Source organism: Montipora capricornis, chromosome 10, assembly GCF_036669925.1.
Source record: "Montipora capricornis isolate CH-2021 chromosome 10, ASM3666992v2, whole genome shotgun sequence".
In the NCBI taxonomy this organism is placed as follows: domain Eukaryota; kingdom Metazoa; phylum Cnidaria; class Anthozoa; order Scleractinia; family Acroporidae; genus Montipora; species Montipora capricornis.
Genome location: NC_090892.1, coordinates 2,773,001 through 2,780,500, shown reverse-complemented (window position 1 = coordinate 2,780,500; position 7,500 = coordinate 2,773,001). Strand labels below are relative to the sequence as shown.

The 7,500-nt window shown below is 40.2% G+C and overlaps 1 pseudogene; it reads right to left on the bottom strand.

The window, feature by feature from the left end:
* The window catches only part of LOC138019656 (solute carrier family 15 member 4-like), a 16,254-nt pseudogene that overhangs the window by 2,706 nt on the left and 6,048 nt on the right, over positions 1–7,500 (bottom strand).

The window sequence follows — 7,500 nt, the reverse complement described above, 5'->3', positions numbered from 1 at the left end:
TCTCCCAAGTGATGTTCCGGCAGAAATTGTCGTAGCTGTAGGTTTATGATCAGCTTCCTCGTTCGGCGATAGTGCAACAAAGGTTCAGCTTTGTTTCTCCGCATTTGAAGTTTGCACAACTTAAAACTTTAGACTACCTCCTAGTTAGATAGCTTCTTAGTTATCTCCTAGGGGGCATATTTGTACCTTTCTTAAGTCTATTACTTATGGGTCCTTATGTAATGTATCTCTATTTCCGCCTGGTACAAATAAACTATTTGTTGTTGTTGTTGTTACTTTCCACTTAGGAATAAAATTTTCTTAAACACATAACTCACCTGTCCAAATATTGTCCAGTAAACAATAAAGGTTACAAAAATTGGCATCAATCGGACAACACATTTAACTCCTTCCACCTTATCGTCAGGAAAATCCCCTCCTTTAGACGTCTTAGCACCGTCAAGCCAGTGATCTTGAACCTCACATTTTATACCATACAGTTTTTTCTTTACGTTACTAGCTATAATTCTAAACGTGTCTGCTAAATAACTGCCCCTTGAGGGGTAAACAATGTAGTGATTTCTCCCGAGAAGCAGTAGAATGGTTGCCAAGGCCATAGAGACCGCAGTTATTAGATAGCCTTAGAAAAACGACACTTCCTGTTGAACGTAAGCTACAATCGTGCAGGCAAGGAATGATCCAATTTGGATAAACCAGTAAAACCAGTCAAAGAATTTCTGAACCATTTCCGGTCCTTCGTCCTCTATTTGGTCTGCTCCCATTGACGATACGTTTGCCTTGATTCCTCCTGTTCCAATGGAAATGAGAATAAGCGACACGGCAAGAAATCTCTCTTTATTAGATGTTCTTATAGCGTAGGTTGGTTGGTAGTTATAAGTAGTCACTGTGAGGACAACAGTTCCAACTACGTAAAGAAGAGAAGATCCAAATATGGTATTGTATCGCCCAACAAACGTGTCCGCAATCCATCCGCCGATCACAGGAGTAAAAAAGCACGTTCCTGGGTTTAAAAAACAAGACTTTTCCATTTCAGAAAAAAACATCAGTTGTAGCCAAGAGATTATCAAGGTAATTTCCTCGGTACGACTTTTCGTATTTACTAGTAGTAGAATTATTATTGGTAATTATTGTTTATAGTCTGGGCCCGTATGACTGTAAGTCTAGTTACTGAATGGGCCAATGGAATGAAAAATATCACCCACTCAAGATAGCCTGTGAGTAGGGTCCTTTCCGTTCATCTTCTCGCGAAGAGAGAATATATGCTGGCCATGATGAAGGGGATTGCAGGGATTTTAAAGGCCGAGACACACTAGGCGACAAGTCGCAGCGACAGGATCCTGTCACTCTACTTGGTAGCCTCACTTAATTCCGAACTTAAGGACGGTGCCTACTAATTCAAAGATATTTTTGCCCCGGTTTATGATTATGCAGGAAATGATGATCGTTACAAGTGTTATTGAAATCCCAACAGAAAATGGGGTGTAACCAGGCAATTTTCAAAGATAATTCATGAGTAATATTTGTAAAAAGCTTTAAAATACAAAGCAATGTATGGCGTTCTTTCTCAAATTGAAGATTAGTTATCTCTGGAAAATGCATGGTTACCCCCAATTTTCTTTTCGGATACCAAGAGTACTTACTATTACTACTAGGATCTATTTCCTCCCGATAGTTTCAAACTGCGCAAAAATGCGCAATGACAATAGTAGGCACCGTCCTTAATGAATTATCCGCTTGGTTTAAGGCAAACAATGAAGGGGTAGTTTCCAAAGAAACTGTGGTGCTGCGTCGGTGGGGAAGTAGTATACAAAAATTTGGTTTTATCAACGGAGTTGATAATGTAAATTGGCCACCGTACAGAGATTCTAAAAGCTGACGTTTCGAGCGTTAGCCCTTCGTCAGAGCGAATCGAGGGATTATGGGTTACGTGTAGTTTTTATAGTAGAGTAGGAGCTACGCTATTGGTGGTAACATGGCAACGTGAAAAATAGGAATATATTAGTTAAATGAAAAGCGTTCGTTAATACCGTGGGGATTAAGGGTGCCGATTTGAAAGATGAATTTTTGTTCCAGATTCTTGCGACTTTCCGTCGTACCTAGATGTAGGGAAAGGCCGCAGATAGCCATGTGTTTTTTGGAGTGGTTAGGCAGATTGAAATGGCGAGCGACTGGCTTGGATGCATCCTTGTCATTCTTCTCAACATCGCGAAGGTGTTCGCGGAATCGGTCACCTAGTCGTCTACCTGTCTCACCAATGTATAATTTATTGCATAACGTGCAGGTTATGCAATAAATGACATTTGCGGAGGTACATGTGAAACGATCGGTGATCTTAACAGATCGCTTAGGTCCCGATATCTTGCTAGTGTTAACAATGAAAAGACAAGTATTGCATCGTGAGCGCGCGCATTTGAAAGTGCCGGGTTGCTCGTTAGTTTTGAGCGCGCTTCTAACTAAAAAGTTGCCTACGTTTTTGTCGCGTTTGAATGAAATAAGTGGAGGTTGCGAAAAGATTCTACCAGTCTCGGGATCATTTTGGAGTAATTTAAAATTACTAAGAATGATGCTTTTGACTGCGTGATTATGAGGATGGAAAGTGAGGGTGAATGGAATTCTGTCATTCTTATCTTTTTGTGACGTTTGTAGTGATGACTGTTGATCAAATTGTTGGGCGCGATGATGGCCCGCTTTGACCACAGAGACAGGATAGCCACGTTTTTCGAAGAACTGGCACATCTCCTCTGATTTGCTGGAAAAATCGGAGTCATCACTACATAGACGTCGAAGTCTAAGAAATTGAGAATAAGGGATGGAGTTTTTGACATGTGATGGATGTGACGATGAATACAACAAATAACTGTGTGAATCAGTAGGTTTGTAGTGCACACTAGTACATAGCACGTTGCCTCTAATAGAAACGTTGATATCTAGAAAAGCCAATGAAGTTTCCGAAATTTCCCAGGTATATTTAAGAGCCGGATGAAAAGAGTTGACGGAGGTTATAAATTGATCGAGTTCTTCTCTGCTGGATGAAATAGCGCCGATGCAGTCGTCGATGTAACGGCCGTAGAGTTCAGGTTTGGGGCCGTTGTACTGACTAAAAAATTGGTGTTCAACATATCCTACAAAAAGATTGGCATAGCTAGGTCCCATTCTTGTGCCCATCGCTACACCATTAATTTGTTTGTAATAGTTGCCGGCGAATGAAAAACAATTAAGCGTTAAAACTAGTTCGGCAAGGCGGAGGAGCGTTTCCGAGCTAGGTTCTTTGACAGTGCGTTGATCGAAAAAGTGTTTAAGTGCTTGAAGACCTTCGCTATTAGGAATGACTGTGTATAGAGATGTAATGTCCATGGTGAAAATAAGTTTGTCTTGGCCGGAGAAATTGAAATCGCGGAAAATTTGTAGTGCGTGTGTACTGTCTTTAATGTATGATGGCAAAGATTTGACGATAGGCGTCATAATCCTGTCTAAGTAGCTAGAAATGAGTTCGGTGGGGCAACTACAGGCAGAAACTATAGGGCGACCTGGGTTGTTGGGTTTGTGAATTTTAGGCAAGAAGTAAATGCACGAAGTTCTAGGGGTGTTGATGATGAGATTAGTGGCAGTGTCCGGTAATTCTTGATTAACTATAAGATTTTGAATGGTGTCTTTGACAAGTTTTTGATTGTTGGAAGTGAGATCTTTAGGGATTTTGGCATAAAACGAGGTATCCGAAAGTTGCCGCAAAGCTTCTTTTTGGTAAAGGTCGGACCGCCAAACAACTACCGCGCCGCCTTTGTCGGCCGATTTGACAACTATGTCGTTGCGTTTACTAAGATTTTTAAGCGCCGCCCACTCTTCCGAGGAAAGGTTGGAAAATTTAGTGTTGCGATTGAATTTAAGTTTGTGAATGTCGTGACGGCATTTTTTGGTGAAAAAATCTAAAGAGGCAAATTGTCCCTCTGGGGGAGTCCATTTGGATTTGCGAACTAGAAGTGTTTCAAAAATATCTTTATTAGAAGTGTCCGAATCATGCTCTTTTAACTTAGCTTTCCGTTTTGCCACTCTCATTTTCGCCAAAACTAGGTTTTGTAGTCACATCAACTTCATCGGCCGTTGCCTCAATTCTAAAGTCATTCCTAAAGGTTTTCGCTCGAACTTTCATCCGGCTACATTCTCTCACTCAAATCAGTATCTTCACCAAATTCGATGTGCGCAAAATTCTTTTTCACGTAATATTATGAGGATCACAATTAGAGCTATGTGCCAAAAACGAATCGCACTTGACAAACAAATTCTTCATTGTCGCTCCGAACTTTCCAAAATCTGTCCAGCAATTTTAGTACAATCGATTCGCGCTAAAATCCGACAACTTAATTCTGGACTGTTTGACCATTTACACCAAACCAAGACTCTAAAACTTCAACAATTAATAGGTCCGCAAATTACCGACGACACTACATTGCATAGCCATAATACCGTAATTACAATTCCAGAAAATCTTCCGCTTACTGACTCAGAGAAATCTGTTCTCAGTAAGGGCCTAAATTTTGTCCCTATTACCAAACGCACCAACGAATTTTCTATTAAGCAAGATGTCGAAAAATTCCTTCGCCGCGTTCAGTTAAAAGCCTTTTTTCACGACAAAGAGCATGATTCGGACACTTCTAATAAAGATATTTTTGAAACACTTCTAGTTCGCAAATCCAAATGGACTCCCCCAGAGGGACAATTTGCCTCTTTAGATTTTTTCACCAAAAAATGCCGTCACGACATTCACAAACTTAAATTCAATCGCAACACTAAATTTTCCAACCTTTCCTCGGAAGAGTGGGCGGCGCTTAAAAATCTTAGTAAACGCAACGACATAGTTGTCAAATCGGCCGACAAAGGCGGCGCGGTAGTTGTTTGGCGGTCCGACCTTTACCAAAAAGAAGCTTTGCGGCAACTTTCGGATACCTCGTTTTATGCCAAAATCCCTAAAGATCTCACTTCCAACAATCAAAAACTTGTCAAAGACACCATTCAAAATCTTATAGTTAATCAAGAATTACCGGACACTGCCACTAATCTCATCATCAACACCCCTAGAACTTCGTGCATTTACTTCTTGCCTAAAATTCACAAACCCAACAACCCAGGTCGCCCTATAGTTTCTGCCTGTAGTTGCCCCACCGAACTCATTTCTAGCTACTTAGACAGGATTATGACGCCTATCGTCAAATCTTTGCCATCATACATTAAAGACAGTACACACGCACTACAAATTTTCCGCGATTTCAATTTCTCCGGCCAAGACAAACTTATTTTCACCATGGACATTACATCTCTATACACAGTCATTCCTAATAGCGAAGGTCTTCAAGCACTTAAACACTTTTTCGATCAACGCACTGTCAAAGAACCTAGCTCGGAAACGCTCCTCCGCCTTGCCGAACTAGTTTTAACGCTTAATTGTTTTTCATTCGCCGGCAACTATTACAAACAAATTAATGGTGTAGCGATGGGCACAAGAATGGGACCTAGCTATGCCAATCTTTTTGTAGGATATGTTGAACACCAATTTTTTAGTCAGTACAACGGCCCCAAACCTGAACTCTACGGCCGTTACATCGACGACTGCATCGGCGCTATTTCATCCAGCAGAGAAGAACTCGATCAATTTATAACCTCCGTCAACTCTTTTCATCCGGCTCTTAAATATACCTGGGAAATTTCGGAAACTTCATTGGCTTTTCTAGATATCAACGTTTCTATTAGAGGCAACGTGCTATGTACTAGTGTGCACTACAAACCTACTGATTCACACAGTTATTTGTTGTATTCATCGTCACATCCATCACATGTCAAAAACTCCATCCCTTATTCTCAATTTCTTAGACTTCGACGTCTATGTAGTGATGACTCCGATTTTTCCAGCAAATCAGAGGAGATGTGCCAGTTCTTCGAAAAACGTGGCTATCCTGTCTCTGTGGTCAAAGCGGGCCATCATCGCGCCCAACAATTTGATCAACAGTCATCACTACAAACGTCACAAAAAGATAAGAATGACAGAATTCCATTCACCCTCACTTTCCATCCTCATAATCACGCAGTCAAAAGCATCATTCTTAGTAATTTTAAATTACTCCAAAATGATCCCGAGACTGGTAGAATCTTTTCGCAACCTCCACTTATTTCATTCAAACGCGACAAAAACGTAGGCAACTTTTTAGTTAGAAGCGCGCTCAAAACTAACGAGCAACCCGGCACTTTCAAATGCGCGCGCTCACGATGCAATACTTGTCTTTTCATTGTTAACACTAGCAAGATATCGGGACCTAAGCGATCTGTTAAGATCACCGATCGTTTCACATGTACCTCCGCAAATGTCATTTATTGCATAACCTGCACGTTATGCAATAAATTATACATTGGTGAGACAGGTAGACGACTAGGTGACCGATTCCGCGAACACCTTCGCGATGTTGAGAAGAATGACAAGGATGCATCCAAGCCAGTCGCTCGCCATTTCAATCTGCCTAACCACTCCAAAAAACACATGGCTATCTGCGGCCTTTCCCTACATCTAGGTACGACGGAAAGTCGCAAGAATCTGGAACAAAAATTCATCTTTCAAATCGGCACCCTTAATCCCCACGGTATTAACGAACGCTTTTCATTTAACTAATATATTCCTATTTTTCACGTTGCCATGTTACCACCAATAGCGTAGCTCCTACTCTACTATAAAAACTACACGTAACCCATAATCCCTCGATTCGCTCTGACGAAGGGCTAACGCTCGAAACGTCAGCTTTTAGAATCTCTGTACGGTGGCCAATTTACATTATCAACTCCGTTGATAAAACCAAAATTAAGGCAAACAAACTCTCCTTAAACCTGAAGAAAACAAAATTTACGTCATTTCCAATGCAAATAAGCAAAAAGGAACAAAGAATCGAATAGGTTAAGGAAACGGTCTTCCTCGGTGCAGTCCTTGATGAACATCTAGCTTGAAAACCGCACATTTCTCAAGTAGTTCGTAAAACCTCGAAATCAATAGAGCAAGATTTTTTCTACCTAACCCTTGTCTAAAAACTCTTTATTATTGTTTAGTTTAACCTTAACTTCATTATTGTATTATTGTTCAGGGATCTACATACAAAACCAATCTTCGCCGTCTTGTCTCTTTGCAAAAGCGAGTTATCAGAATTATTTCTAAATCAACTTTACGAACTTTCGATACTCATTCAGACCCTATTTTCAAAGAATTAGAGCTACTAAAACTTACCGATATTAGGCAACTAGAATTGGGTAAACTTATGTTTTTTCTCTTTTACCTTCAAAGTTCAACAATTAAAATTCTTTTCACCTTCCTTTTTGTAGAACAAACCTTCCTAAATTTTCTGTCAGTTTCCAAGAACCAACTTATTATAACTCTTTAGAAAATTCTCTCCATTCATTCAAAACGAAATTGAAAAAAAATTATATGTGAATTATTAGTTTAAAATCTTGTAGTAAATGTCTGACATTATC